General features: G+C 40.9%; 1 long non-coding RNA gene across 1 annotated transcript in view; it reads left to right on the top strand.

Moving 5' to 3' along the window:
- The window catches only part of LOC116077936, an 18881-nt gene that overhangs the window by 4165 nt on the left and 8358 nt on the right, over positions 1–6358 (top strand). Inside the window, exon 2 of the long non-coding RNA XR_004113381.1 lies at positions 425–626. This is a non-coding gene — a long non-coding RNA (uncharacterized LOC116077936). The remainder of the gene's footprint in view (positions 1–424; positions 627–6358) is intronic.

Here is a 6358-nt window from a genome sequence, read left to right as displayed (position 1 = left end):
GGAACTCACTCTGTAGACCAGGCTGGCCTCAAACTCAGAAATCTGCCTGCCTCTGCCTCTCAGGTGCTAGGATTAAAGGCATGCGCTACCACTGCCCAGCTTGAAGAAGATATTTCTAAAGGAGGCACACAGCTCAGTTCACTAACTCAGTTACTCTGCTCCTAGCATTTGTATTCCTGCTGTGTAGAGAGGCTGAAGCTGAGTGAACTCACTTTATGTTTGGTTGAAAAGTGGGTGATAGTTCAGGTAAAAGAATATAGGGTTTCTGTTCTTCACACAGGGTGGATACTAAACCAAGTGTGTTTACAGAGGCCAAGGGTAGTCATAAGGCAGTTGGAGCGTATCATTTGTACATCATAGCTGCAGAGGTACCTGGTGCATCTTCTGATCTTGCGTTACTTCCTGTTTCTCCCCCTTGTTATAGAACTCAGGTGAAGGATTGGGGCAGAAGATCCATGGATCAGGATGCTATGGCTTTTGCTGGCTTGCTGGTTTGAGTATGGGTACGCATTCAACATGACTTCTGCCTTCATGCTTGGCACCCTTCAGCCTTTCCCTATGTGAAACGGATTCTTCTGCTTAGATCTCACCAAGATGAGAAGGTTGGAAAGGGAAAGCTATCCAAGGTCAGGATAACAGAGACCGATACCCCTAAGCTCTCTCAACTTACTTTATCACTCTCCTTATTATGTCTTGGGTAATCTTTCCCAGTCTTATTGTATAAGGGAGACATTGTTATTATTTTATCTCATTGCTTCTAAATTTTTTCAACACAACCAGACTAAATTTTAAAACTTAAGGACCAAAAGATAAGCACATTTTTTTTTCTGTCCAGCCATTTATCCACAGTAGGAATGGATGGTTTAATTGTTTGAGGGCCAGGACTCCCAACCATTTCCTGTTCTCTCATGACAGCTGAGCCGAGATTTGTTGTGAGGTGGGTGAGTGACACACCTGATAACAAAAGTCCACAGATTCAGAGCCTAAGTCAAACTTAAGGTAATCATGTCCACATGTGTTTTGTCAGGGGTTGGTTTAAGAAGTTCCAGCCAATGAGACACAAAATGATATTATATTCTCTGGAACATTCTGAAAAATATTTCCTTAAAAAGAAAAAAACAAAAAAGAAAAACAACAAACCACCACCACCACCAAACAACAAAACCTAAAAATCCAGTGTAGTAGCTCATGACTTTAATCCCAGCAGAGGCAGTCAGTTCTCTTTGCTTTTGAGGCCAGCCTAGTCCACCAAACTAGTCCAAGATAGCCAGAGCTACACAGAAAACCCTGTCTCAAAAAAACAAAAACAACAAATAATCCCAAACAAAACAAAGTGATATTGAGTCTTTAATAATATCCATGGGCCATTGGCCATCCTAAATCTAAATGTTTTGGTAATGTAATTATTGTTCATACCCAATAGTAAATTGCTTACTATTGTATTTCAGTGAATGTTGTATTCACTTGGGGGAATGAATGCTTTTATGTGGGGTCTGAGCCATGTTAATGACTAAAGTAAGAAGGGCAAAGGAAATGTAGAGAAAAGAAATCTGCTAATAGTTAACATTATTTACAACCTGTTACTGAGAAAGGAGTCTAGAATGGGAGCTACCAGGTCTTGTACCTGGACAAAACTTCAGCCTTATCCAAAAGGATTGCCCCCTAAGGCTGCAGTACTGCTTTTATTCTGTGGATTATATTGAGATTGTTGGAATTCATCTCTCTCCTGACCATTCCCCTCTCTACCTTCCTTTTCCACTTCCTCTCTCCTTTGCCCTCTCCGCCCTTGTTCTCTTCCCTTCATTCCTGTCCTCTTTTCCCTCATTCATTCTTCTCATTTCTCCTCTCTTCCTAAATATTATTATATATTCCTATATATTATATATATTATTATATATTCCTATATAACATATATAATATATATTATATAGAAATTATTATATATTCCTATATAATATATAATATATAATAATGTATTATATATCATATTTATTATTAATATAATATATATTATAAATATATATTATAATATATAATATATAAGTAATATCATATATTCTTATATATTATTGCCTATTAATAGCCACTTGTCATAGATAGATTCTTATAGTACTTCTGCCTAGATCTATAAGCTGCTTGAAAGTGTTGACTGTGAAAGCCCCTTGTTATCCTGACTTATCTGTGCGAGGCAGTGAATGACAGGAGGAGGTGAGCACCATGGATATATGCCATGAATATCTTTATCTTGTACATGACATCAAGTTTGTAAGAGATGTCTTTACCCATCACTGCACTGTTTCCTTAGGGAAATGGAATACTTCCGTGTGCACTCAAGGAAGTAACTAGTAATTGATTAAAATTGATAAGTGGATGGATGTACAATTGGTTTCCTTCTCCTGATATATCTCGGACAGTGATTAGAAACTGGACCCAAATCCAAAGTGGGAAGAGAGGAAAGAGAGGACACATGGGAAATGTGGGAATGTGCAAGCAAATGAAATGAAACCAATGTGACATCTTCTGGATGTGGTTGGCAAGTCTGCACTCTCCTAGAGCTCCTGACCCACTAAGGAATGCAGTGAACATTGAATGTACCATTCCAGAACTGCTTAAATATTGGGAAACCAGAATGCCTTGAGACCCTGGTTTCTTGGGGCTGGGTTGCTAGACTCAGTTTCATCTTGAGAAGCATTATTTAGGCTTGTAATGACACAGATAATGACGCATGATTTAGGGGTGTTTATTGGTTCCCTATACTAGTGTTGACCAATCTTATCTAGTTTGCTTCTACAATTGTGATACCTAGTCCATGTTCACAGAGAACAGCACAGTGTCCAAAGCCTGTCTTTGTAAGGATGTTGGGGGTGGATAGGCAAGGGAAGACAGACTTTCTGGAGCAGCTGGGAACCTAGCCATCCTGTCCTCCTTGACAGGGGCAGCCGGAGACATTTTGTGCTACCAGAGATTCCCAGGGGACACAGTTTGTCTGAGAAATATGTTTTAGCCAGCCATGCCATGTTATTCTTATTATTCCTTCTGTAGGAAGGGCAGGCTTTTCTCAAAGGAGAATGTGAGTCCTATGGCAAGCCACCCTATTTCTTTATCTAAAATTGCATCTATCACAGATTTGTCAGCTTGTACAAAAGTCCCCATGCTGGAAACTCATTGCTTTGTAAACATGGCTCCTTTGAGAACTTCAACTTCAAAGGTGCTAAGGATGAGCTGGGAGCAGATGATCTGTCCATTCCTCTCAGCTGCTGTGAGACCTCAAGCCAGTCAGCTCCTACAATCTTCAGGTTCCTCTCAAGCTGGTGTGAGTTGATTTCCACCTCCTCTCACAGGCTGCCACTCAGTAGTTAATTCTACCCTATCTGTTAGTTTCTTTCCCTTGAAACATTCTTTTTTTTCCCATTATTTTATTGGCTATTTTATGTACTTACATTTCAAATATTATCCCCTTTGGTGGTTTCCCCTCCATACCTCCCCTCTATAATCCCCACTTTCCCATGCTTCTATGAGGATGCTTCCCCATCCACCCACCCACTCCTTCCTCCCCACCCTGGCATTACCTTACACTGGGGAATCAAGCCTTCACAGGACCAAGGGCTTCTCCTCCTATTGATGCCAGATAAGGCCATCCTCTGCTACATATGTAGCTAGAGCCATGGGTCCCTCCATGTGTACTCTTTGGTTGGTGGTTTGTCCCTGGGAGCTCTGGGATATCTGGTTGGTTGACATTGTTGTTCTTCCTATGGCTTTGCAAACCCCTTCAGCTCCTTCAGTCCTTTCTCCTCCATTGGGGACTCTGTGCTAAGTCCAATGGTTGGCTGCAAGCATCCACTTCTATTTGTCAGGCTCTGGCAGAGTCTCTCTGGAGACAGCTATAATAGGCTCCTGTTAGCAAGCACTTCTTGGCATCTGTAATAGTGTCTTGATTTGGTGTCTGTATATGGGATGGGTCGCCAGGTGGGGTAGTCTTCGGATGGCCTTTCCTTCACTCTCTGCTCCACACTTTGTCCCCATATTTCCTTTAGATAGGAACCCTTCTGGGATAAAAATTTGGAGATGAGTGGGTGGCCCCCTCCCTCAACTGGGGGCCTTGCCTAAGGTCTGGATATGGTCTCTACAGGTTCTCCCTCCCCTTTGTTGGACATTCAGCTAATCTCATCCCCATTGGGTCCTGGGAGCCTCTTGCTTTCCTGGCATCAGGAACTTGCTGGTGGCTACCCACCGTTCTCCATCCCAATTGCTACACACCTTTTTTCAAATTCCTGACCCTCTGTATATCATCCTTATCTCCTCTCATACCTGATCCTGTCCCTCTTTTCCCCCCTCCCCATCCTCTCTTCCTCCACAGTCCCTCCTGCTCTCTACCTCCCTTGAGTATTTTGTGCCCCCTTCTAAGAAGGACTGAAGCATCCACATTTTGGTCTTCTTTCTTCTTGAGCTTTATATGGTCAGTAAATTGTATCTTGGGTATTCCCAGATTTGTGCTAATATCCACTTATCAGTGAGTACATATCATGTGTGATCTTTGTGACTGGTTTACCTCACTCAGGATATTCTCCATATCCATCCATTTGCCTAAGAATTTCATGAAGCCATTGTTTTTTAATAGCTGAGTAGTACTCCATTGTGTAAATGTACCACATTTTATGTATCCATTCCTCTGTTGAAGGACTTTGGGGGTTCTTTGCAGCTTCTGGCTATTATAAATAAGGTTGCTATGAACATAGGGGATCGTATGTACTTGTTATACATTGGAACACTTTTTGGGTATATGCCCAGAAGTGGTATAGCTGGATCCTCTGGTAGTACTATGTCCAGACTAGTTTCTGGAGTGGTTGTACCAGCTTACAATCCCACCAACAATGGAGGAGTGTTCCTCTTTCTCCACATCCTCACCAACATTTACTGTCACCTGAGTTTTTCATCTTAGCTATTCTGACCAGTGTGAGGTGGGATCTCAGGTTTGTTTTGATTTGCATTTCCCTGATGACTAGGATGTCGTACATTTCTTTAAGTGCTTCTCGGCCATTCGGTATTCCTCAGTTGAGAATTCTTTGTTTAGCTCTGTACCCCATTTTTTAATAGGTTTATTTGGTTCTCCAGAGTCAAACTTCTTGAGTTCTTGGTATAAATTGGATATTAGCCCTCTATCAGATGTAGGATTGGTAAAGATCTTTTCCCAATCTGATCGTTGTTGTTTTGTCCTATTGACAGTGTCCTTTGCCTTACAGAAGTTTTGCAATAGTTTATGAGGTCCCATTTGTCCATTCTTGGTCTTAGAGCATAAGCTGTTGGTGTCCTGTTCAGGAAAATTTCTCCTGTACTCATAGGCTCAAGGCTCCTCCCATTTTCTATTTTATTAGTTTCAGTATATCTGGTTTTATGTGAAGGTTCTTGATCCACTTGGACTTGAGCTTTGTACAAGGAGATAAGAATGGATGGATTTTCATTCTTTTACATGCTGAGCTCCAGTTGAAAACAGCACCATTTATTGAAAAATGCTATCTTTTTTCCAGTGTATGGTTTTAGGTCCTTTGTCAAAAATCAAGTGGCCATAGGTGTGTGGGTTCATTTCTGAGTCATCAGTTTTATTCCATTGATCGACTTTCCTGTCACTGTACCAATACCATGCAGTTTTTATTACTATTGCTCTGTAATACAGCTTGAGGTCAGGGATGGTGACTACACCAGATATTCTTTTATTGTTGAGAATAATTTTCACTATCCTGGGTTTTTTATTATTCTAAATGAATTTGAGAATTGCTCTTTCAAACGCTATGAAGAATTTAGTTGGAATTTTGATGGGGATTGCATTGAATCTGTAGATTGCTTTTGGCCATATGGCCATTTTTACCATATTAATCCTGTCAATCATGAGCATGGGAGATCTTCTCATCTTCTGAGATCTTTGATTTCTTTCTTCAGGGACTTGAAGTTCATACAGATCTTTCACTTGCTTGGTTAGTGTCACACAAAGGTATTTTATATTATTTGTGACTATTGTGAATTGTGTAATTTCCTTAAATTTCTTCCTCAGCCTGTTTATCCTTTGAGTAGATGAGGGCTACTGATTTGTTTAATTTTATATCCAGATACTTTGCTGAAGTTGTTTATCAGGCTTAGCAGTTCTCTGGTGGAATTTTGGGGGTCATTTAAGTCTACTATCATATCATCCTCAAATAGTGATATTTTGGCTTCTCCCTTTCCAATTTGTATCCCTTTGGTCTCCTATTGTTTAATTGCTCTAGCTTGTAGGATGCCGTCCCGCAGCTCCTACTTGCGTGGGGGTAAAGGACCACGGATTCCAGTGGATAGTATCTTAATTCCCATGTCTGGGGTTAACACCGTG

Source organism: Mastomys coucha, unplaced genomic scaffold (assembly GCF_008632895.1).
Source record: "Mastomys coucha isolate ucsf_1 unplaced genomic scaffold, UCSF_Mcou_1 pScaffold5, whole genome shotgun sequence".
NCBI lineage: Eukaryota > Metazoa > Chordata > Mammalia > Rodentia > Muridae > Mastomys > Mastomys coucha.
Note: the sequence above shows the minus strand (reverse complement) of the source record. Positions and strands in the feature narration are given on the sequence as shown.